The sequence below is a fragment of the Conger conger genome, chromosome 2 (assembly GCF_963514075.1).
Source record: "Conger conger chromosome 2, fConCon1.1, whole genome shotgun sequence".
Taxonomy (NCBI): domain Eukaryota; kingdom Metazoa; phylum Chordata; class Actinopteri; order Anguilliformes; family Congridae; genus Conger; species Conger conger.
Genome location: NC_083761.1, coordinates 86846966 through 86852904, shown reverse-complemented (window position 1 = coordinate 86852904; position 5939 = coordinate 86846966). Strand labels below are relative to the sequence as shown.

The 5939-nt window shown below is 43.2% G+C and overlaps 1 long non-coding RNA gene across 1 annotated transcript; it reads right to left on the bottom strand.

The window, feature by feature from the left end:
- Positions 1–259: 259 nt before the first annotated feature.
- LOC133122651 (uncharacterized) lies at positions 260–5425 on the bottom strand. Its single transcript, XR_009708124.1, has 3 exons — positions 5132–5425; positions 4900–4944; positions 260–534 (listed from the first exon to the last, which is right to left on the bottom strand). It is a non-coding gene; the product is annotated as an uncharacterized LOC133122651 (long non-coding RNA).
- Between the last annotated feature and the right edge of the window lie 514 nt (positions 5426–5939).

Genomic DNA, 5939 nt, shown 5'->3' with positions numbered 1-5939 from the left:
CCTGTATGTGGACAGGGTGACTGTACTCTGTGTAACAGCACTCACCTGTTACCTGTATGTGGACAGGGTGACTGTACTCTGTGTAACAGCACTCACCTGTTACCTGTATGTGGACAGGATGACTGTACTCTGTGTAACAGCACTCACCTGTTACCTGTATGTGGACAGGGTGACTGTACTCTGTGTAACAGCACTCACCTGTTACCTGTATGTGGACAGGATGACTGTACTCTGTGTAACAGCACTCACCTGTTACCTGTATGTGGACAGGGTGACTGTACTCTGTGTACCAGACTGGGTTGCTCCTCCCTGCTCTGCAGCTGTACTCCCCGGTGTGTGCAAGAGCTGCAGCACTGAGGGTGTACGAGCCTTCAGCTGTACTGGCAATGAGGGCAGTGCCACTTGATCCATCTCCTTTGTACCAGTAATATTCCCAGCCAGCAGAGGGCACTGTGACCTCACAAGAGAGACTGACAGCTTGTCCTCTATATATCCGCCCATGTGGAGAGACCGTCAAGACAGCCCGGGGTGTCTCTGTAAGACAGAGAACCGACTGAGCTTCTCCCTCATAATAATGTTCTCATCAAACATACAGTGCAAACGGGCTTTAACCTGGTATTCAGCTGAGCGCATTTCACTTATCCATGTCCTGGGAAACCATGTGACCGCCTCAGAGTAGGTGTGGGCGGGGTCAACGCTCTAACTACTAGATCGGGGGTGTCTAATCAAATGGCAAATGGTCTGCATTTATATCGCGCCTTTATCCAAAGCGCTGTATAATTGACACACACCAACAGCAAATGGCTACCGTGCAAGGCACCAGCCAGCTCATCAGAAGCAATTGGGGGTTAGGTGTCTTGCTCAGGGACACTTCGACACACCCGGGGGATCAACCAGCAACCCTCCGACTGCCAGACGACTGCTCTTACCTCCTGGGCCAATGTCGCCCCCAATCTTATCCAAAAAGGACCGGTGTGAGCGTGAGTTCTTGTTTTTCCCCAGCACTACGATACCCCGATTCTGACGGGCTAAAACAAAAACCTGAACCCACCTTGGCCCTTTACAGATAAGATTGCACACCCCTGTGCTATTGTAATGCAGATATGACTGCAGTGGAGCTGGTTAGGGTTACGGCTAAGAGCTAAAGCATTATGATTTCCCATTCTATCAGAACAGAGACGACTGCATTCTGTTGATTTAAACAGTAACATGGTGGTTGAATGTGACACTTGCCAGTTGTCTTTAGGCAACAATAAAACAAATGTGCATCAATTAGCTATGATTGACAGACCGTGTCCCCACTTTCCACACATTGTGGTTTGTTACCATAGCTACCTCCATGATAGACGCTCGCACTGTGAGTTTTCACAAGCTAGCTAACTTACTATTTCAACTATGATCGATAGCTAAGGTAAGGATGCTGGCTTATCCAATAATAATTTTTGCTTGCTAGCTAGCCAAGTTAAGATAAAAACACCCATACGTTTAAGTTAACGTCCTTATGAAACCAAATTATTTAGCTTGCTCACGTCCTCATGTGATGCACTGCAAGGAGAACATTCTCAACCGGTTGAAAACAGGACAATACATTTAAAACGCTTACCTATCCAAAACTAAAGAACGGATATATTTAATACTTTCATGATCGTGTTTCTTCGATGCCCTCTTGTGCAAATTTCATATAAAAAGCAAGAAAGCGAGACCAACCACCATGCGTTTTTTATTGTTAATAATGAAACTCGAGATTCAGTAAGCAGTGGCCTATCGATGGCAACCTGCAACCGATGTGGCCCGTCTGTGAGGTTCCCCATTGTAGCTATTTTTAGCATAAAACAAATCATATATAATCTGACGTGACAAACGTACAAAAACGAAAAACAGGGGTTTCCAATGACAGTGCAGATCACAACGCTGCAACTTATTTTGGGGCGTTTTTATAGCTTTTTCTGTTTTTGCTCTTTGTCGTTGTAGTACTATGACTCTTTTACTACTGATTTCAATGGGAGCAGCTGAAATGTGCCGCAGAAAGGGGGCGTGGCATTCCTAGGATGCTTCAGTGACGCATAACCGCTCTGATCTACTAGACGACACGCGAGTTCGACGTGCCATTTTTCAGAGATGTTGTCTCTGTTCTGTATGTCACCGCATATTGGAATCGGTTTGTAAATTCCATGTATTGGAAGAAAGTCTGGATGCTTCCCCATAAATACCTCATTGTGGATAAGGTTAAGGAGGTGTCCTTCAAAATGATTCATAAATACTATCCGGCCATATATACTACCCTGCCATATGCAAAACAATTAAAAGAGACATAAACACAAACTGCTCTTTTTGTGATGAATATCCAGAAACAGTTTTATGCCTATTTTGGCATTGTTCTCACACCAAGAAATTGTGGCAAGACCTTTGCAGATGTAAGGCGGAAATTATTAACATCTGGCATTATCACTCAGGGCTGGTCAGCTTGCTGGCTTCCTCTGGTATTGTGGCAAAATGTGGCTGTAAAGTAATTTAACCCAGGAGCTTGCACCATTAACCCCCACTATCTCCGCACCCATACGGGCAGGAGCCTGTGGGCGAAGACTCAGGCCTCCAGCCGTGAAACTCGTTACGGGGCAACATTCTTTACGACACAAATACTTCCTGCTAGGCCCTGACCTTCTCCTGAACCCCCCTTTCTTACTCCCTCCCTCTCAGATCTCCCTCTTCCTCAGTCACTAAATGATGTGTACAGCACTGGATGTTTCATGACAAAGTCAGTTTCGATAATATTCATGTTTGGTATTATTCTGATTGTTTCAGTGCGACTGGTGCAATGGTTTCATTTCAGCAACAGCAAACCCTGGACATCATAACCAACCAGGAACCAGAGGAAAAACTGTGTGGAGCTCTGCCCCAGTGAAAGCCATGTGCCTCAACCCCCCTGCGCTTCCTGGGGAGGCGTGGCTCCAAATTACAGATGGGTGACCCATTTTTAGGGTTAACATCAAAGGCCAAATTTTGGATTTAAGGACAGCAAACTAAGCAAAGCTTAGCTAATTCTGGGAGAATGCAATCAGCCTCCCGTGCACACAGTGCACGTAATTTCTACGTACAGGGTGTCTGTAGCCAGACTCCCGTATGTAGCTTTCATTACCAGGTATGACTTTTAAGACTCCGTAATTTGGTTTCCTTCTAATGTTTTTATATTGTATTTGGAACTAGTGTGTAATTACGTATGTAACCTGCCTGGTAAAATAAATTGTTAAAACTTGATCTGTGTGGTTTCGCTTACTGACACTCAATGTTATACAGGGAATGCTTGGTTTACCCCCTCGAACTGGTCTAGGGAGGATGAATATTTACACTTAATGTATCACGGCGTATATCACCCGTAGACCTATGATGGTAAATCCCTCGCCTCCGCGTGGTAGTTCATTCATGTCGAGCACAGCCGTAGCTAGGTTGGTCTGCTTGGGTCCCTAGGCTGTAAACAGATATACCCAAGAGTAGCTATTCCTGCGACCTCTGTAATGACTACAGATATCTAGTCAGTTCGTGAGACGTGCACATAACGCGCGATGTGACATGCGGCAGTACCAGCAGAGGACTGTTCGGAGAGTAAATCTCAGTACAGGATTCCTATAGCGATCAAGTCGAAATTATAAATACGACATCCACTAATGTGGATAACTAATCTAAATTATTATTCTAAAATGGAGTCAGATAAACAAAGGTGAATCTATCGGCCCTATTGTGGAGATTCTGGGTCAGCTCGGACCAGTAAAGAGCGGAAGGCAGAGTGGTACTACTGCCTTTGTATCATGATTTATTTATTGGCTGATCTAGAATCTCCGCATAGGGGCCACTAATTTTTAACCCTATTAGTATTCTTTCAGCAACACCAGAAGGACGAGCACGCTGATACCTTCAGCCCTCGCTAAATTCCGTCATTGGGTTAGCGTGGGGTTTTACACAGATAATATCTTTAAATAATTTAATTTATTTTGGGAAAAATGTGGTGTTTGTTTTTTTCAATAACCCAAGAAAAGAAGACATTTTTTTCAAAAATAATACATTTGATATTGATGCTGGCAAAATGTTTCATTCATAAATGTAAATTTAGTAATAAAAAACCTTACTTTGTTGTTTTCATGAAAGATGTTGAACAATAGGTGTAACTACTTTTTAATTCAACTAACAAAAAGGCTATCAAAGCACTTAATGTTATATCTTATATTTTTGAGTGTGATATACCCCTGGCTCTTTTGTTTTTGTTCTGTTTGTACACTATTCCCTGTATACTGAATTCTTACTGTATTCCTTTGTTAATTAATAAAATAAATAAATATGATCTATGGTGGCAGTGATGATGAAGATGTTTAACCTGTCCACTACAAAGTGGATGGTGGAAGACAGGGTGGTTTGATTATCTCAGAAACTGCTGAACTTCTGCGATTTGTCTCTAGATTTCGCAAAGAATGGTGCAAAAAAACAAAAAGAAGTCCAATTACCAGCAGTTCTGTGGGCATAAATGCCTTGTTAATGAGAGAGGTCAGAGGAGAAGGGCCAGACTGGTCAAAGCTGACAGGAAGGTGACAGTAATGCAAATAACCACACATTACAACAGTGCTTTGCAGAAGAGCATCTCTGAACACACAACGCGTCTAAGCTCTAAGTGGATAGGCGAAAGGAGCAGAAGACTCCAGTCTAAAAGATGAGTCTAATGTATACCTAATAAAGTGCTCCCACTCAGTGAGCACTTCATAAGGTTTTTATTAGACTTTTCTTTGGACTTCTACTGCTGTAGCCTATCCTATGATTTGTTGTGTGTTCAGTGATGCTCTTCTGCATACCACTGTTGTAATGTGTGGGTTTTTTAAAGAACATTGGTGAGAGCTGAATAACACTGAGTCCTACCTGAGCAGATCACTCCAACATCCGCTCCATGATTACAGTGAAACTCTGTGTGCAAACTCTGGTTAGTTCAGTGAATGGCACAATGCACACATCAGTTTATAACACAACATAAAAAAATGAAATACTATGTTTTAGACACATGTAATATAAGTTTGCTTTTAAAAATGTACATATCCTCATTTAAATCCAAAGTGCCGTTTGGTATAAGACTATTGTAAGAGCTGAGTCCTACCTGAGCAGGTCACTCCAACATCCTCTTCATGATTACAGTAATGTTTGCCCCATCCTGGTGACTCACACTGCTTCAGTGAGGATTCTGATCCACTGCAGTACACAACACCCATCCATATTCTCCCAGACCCTGGTCCAAAGTGACCCTCTCCTCGTGCATCTACAGCATCTCCACAGCCCAGCTGTCTGCACACCACTCCAGCATCACTCATGTCCCACTGATAATCACACACTGTCACCCACTCTCCCTGATGGTAAACCTCCACTCTCCCAGCACAGGGGCTGCTACCATTCACCAGCCTTATACTGTCTGAGAGAGAGAGAGAGAGAGAGAGGGAGAGAGAGAGAGAGAGAGAGAGTTTTGGCAAAACATCACAATATGGCGGGTCCTATTCCTCTTAAACAGTCCATTAAAAAATGTTTTTGAAAACATCTGAAGAGCAAAATAAACAAAATAGACATGCTGATTCATATTTTATCTGCAACACCTAGTTTGAAAGTTTGATCCTAGTCTTGTGAGCCTTGCGAGCAGTGCTGGACTCAGTTGATTTGCCTGGGCAGATCACGATATGTAAATACAGAACCGCCAAACGTACACGGCACTCACCAGACTGCAAACTTCACGCACCGCAAGCCTCTCCATAGAAAATGAATGGAATGTGTAGAATGCCAGATTTGGTGTGTGAGCACACTGGAACGTTCCTGTCATGTCTGTAATGTTTGTAATGTTTGTAATGTTTGTAATATTTGTCAGCTTTGACCAGTCTGGCCCTTCTCCTCTAACCTCTCTCATGAACAAGGCATTCCTT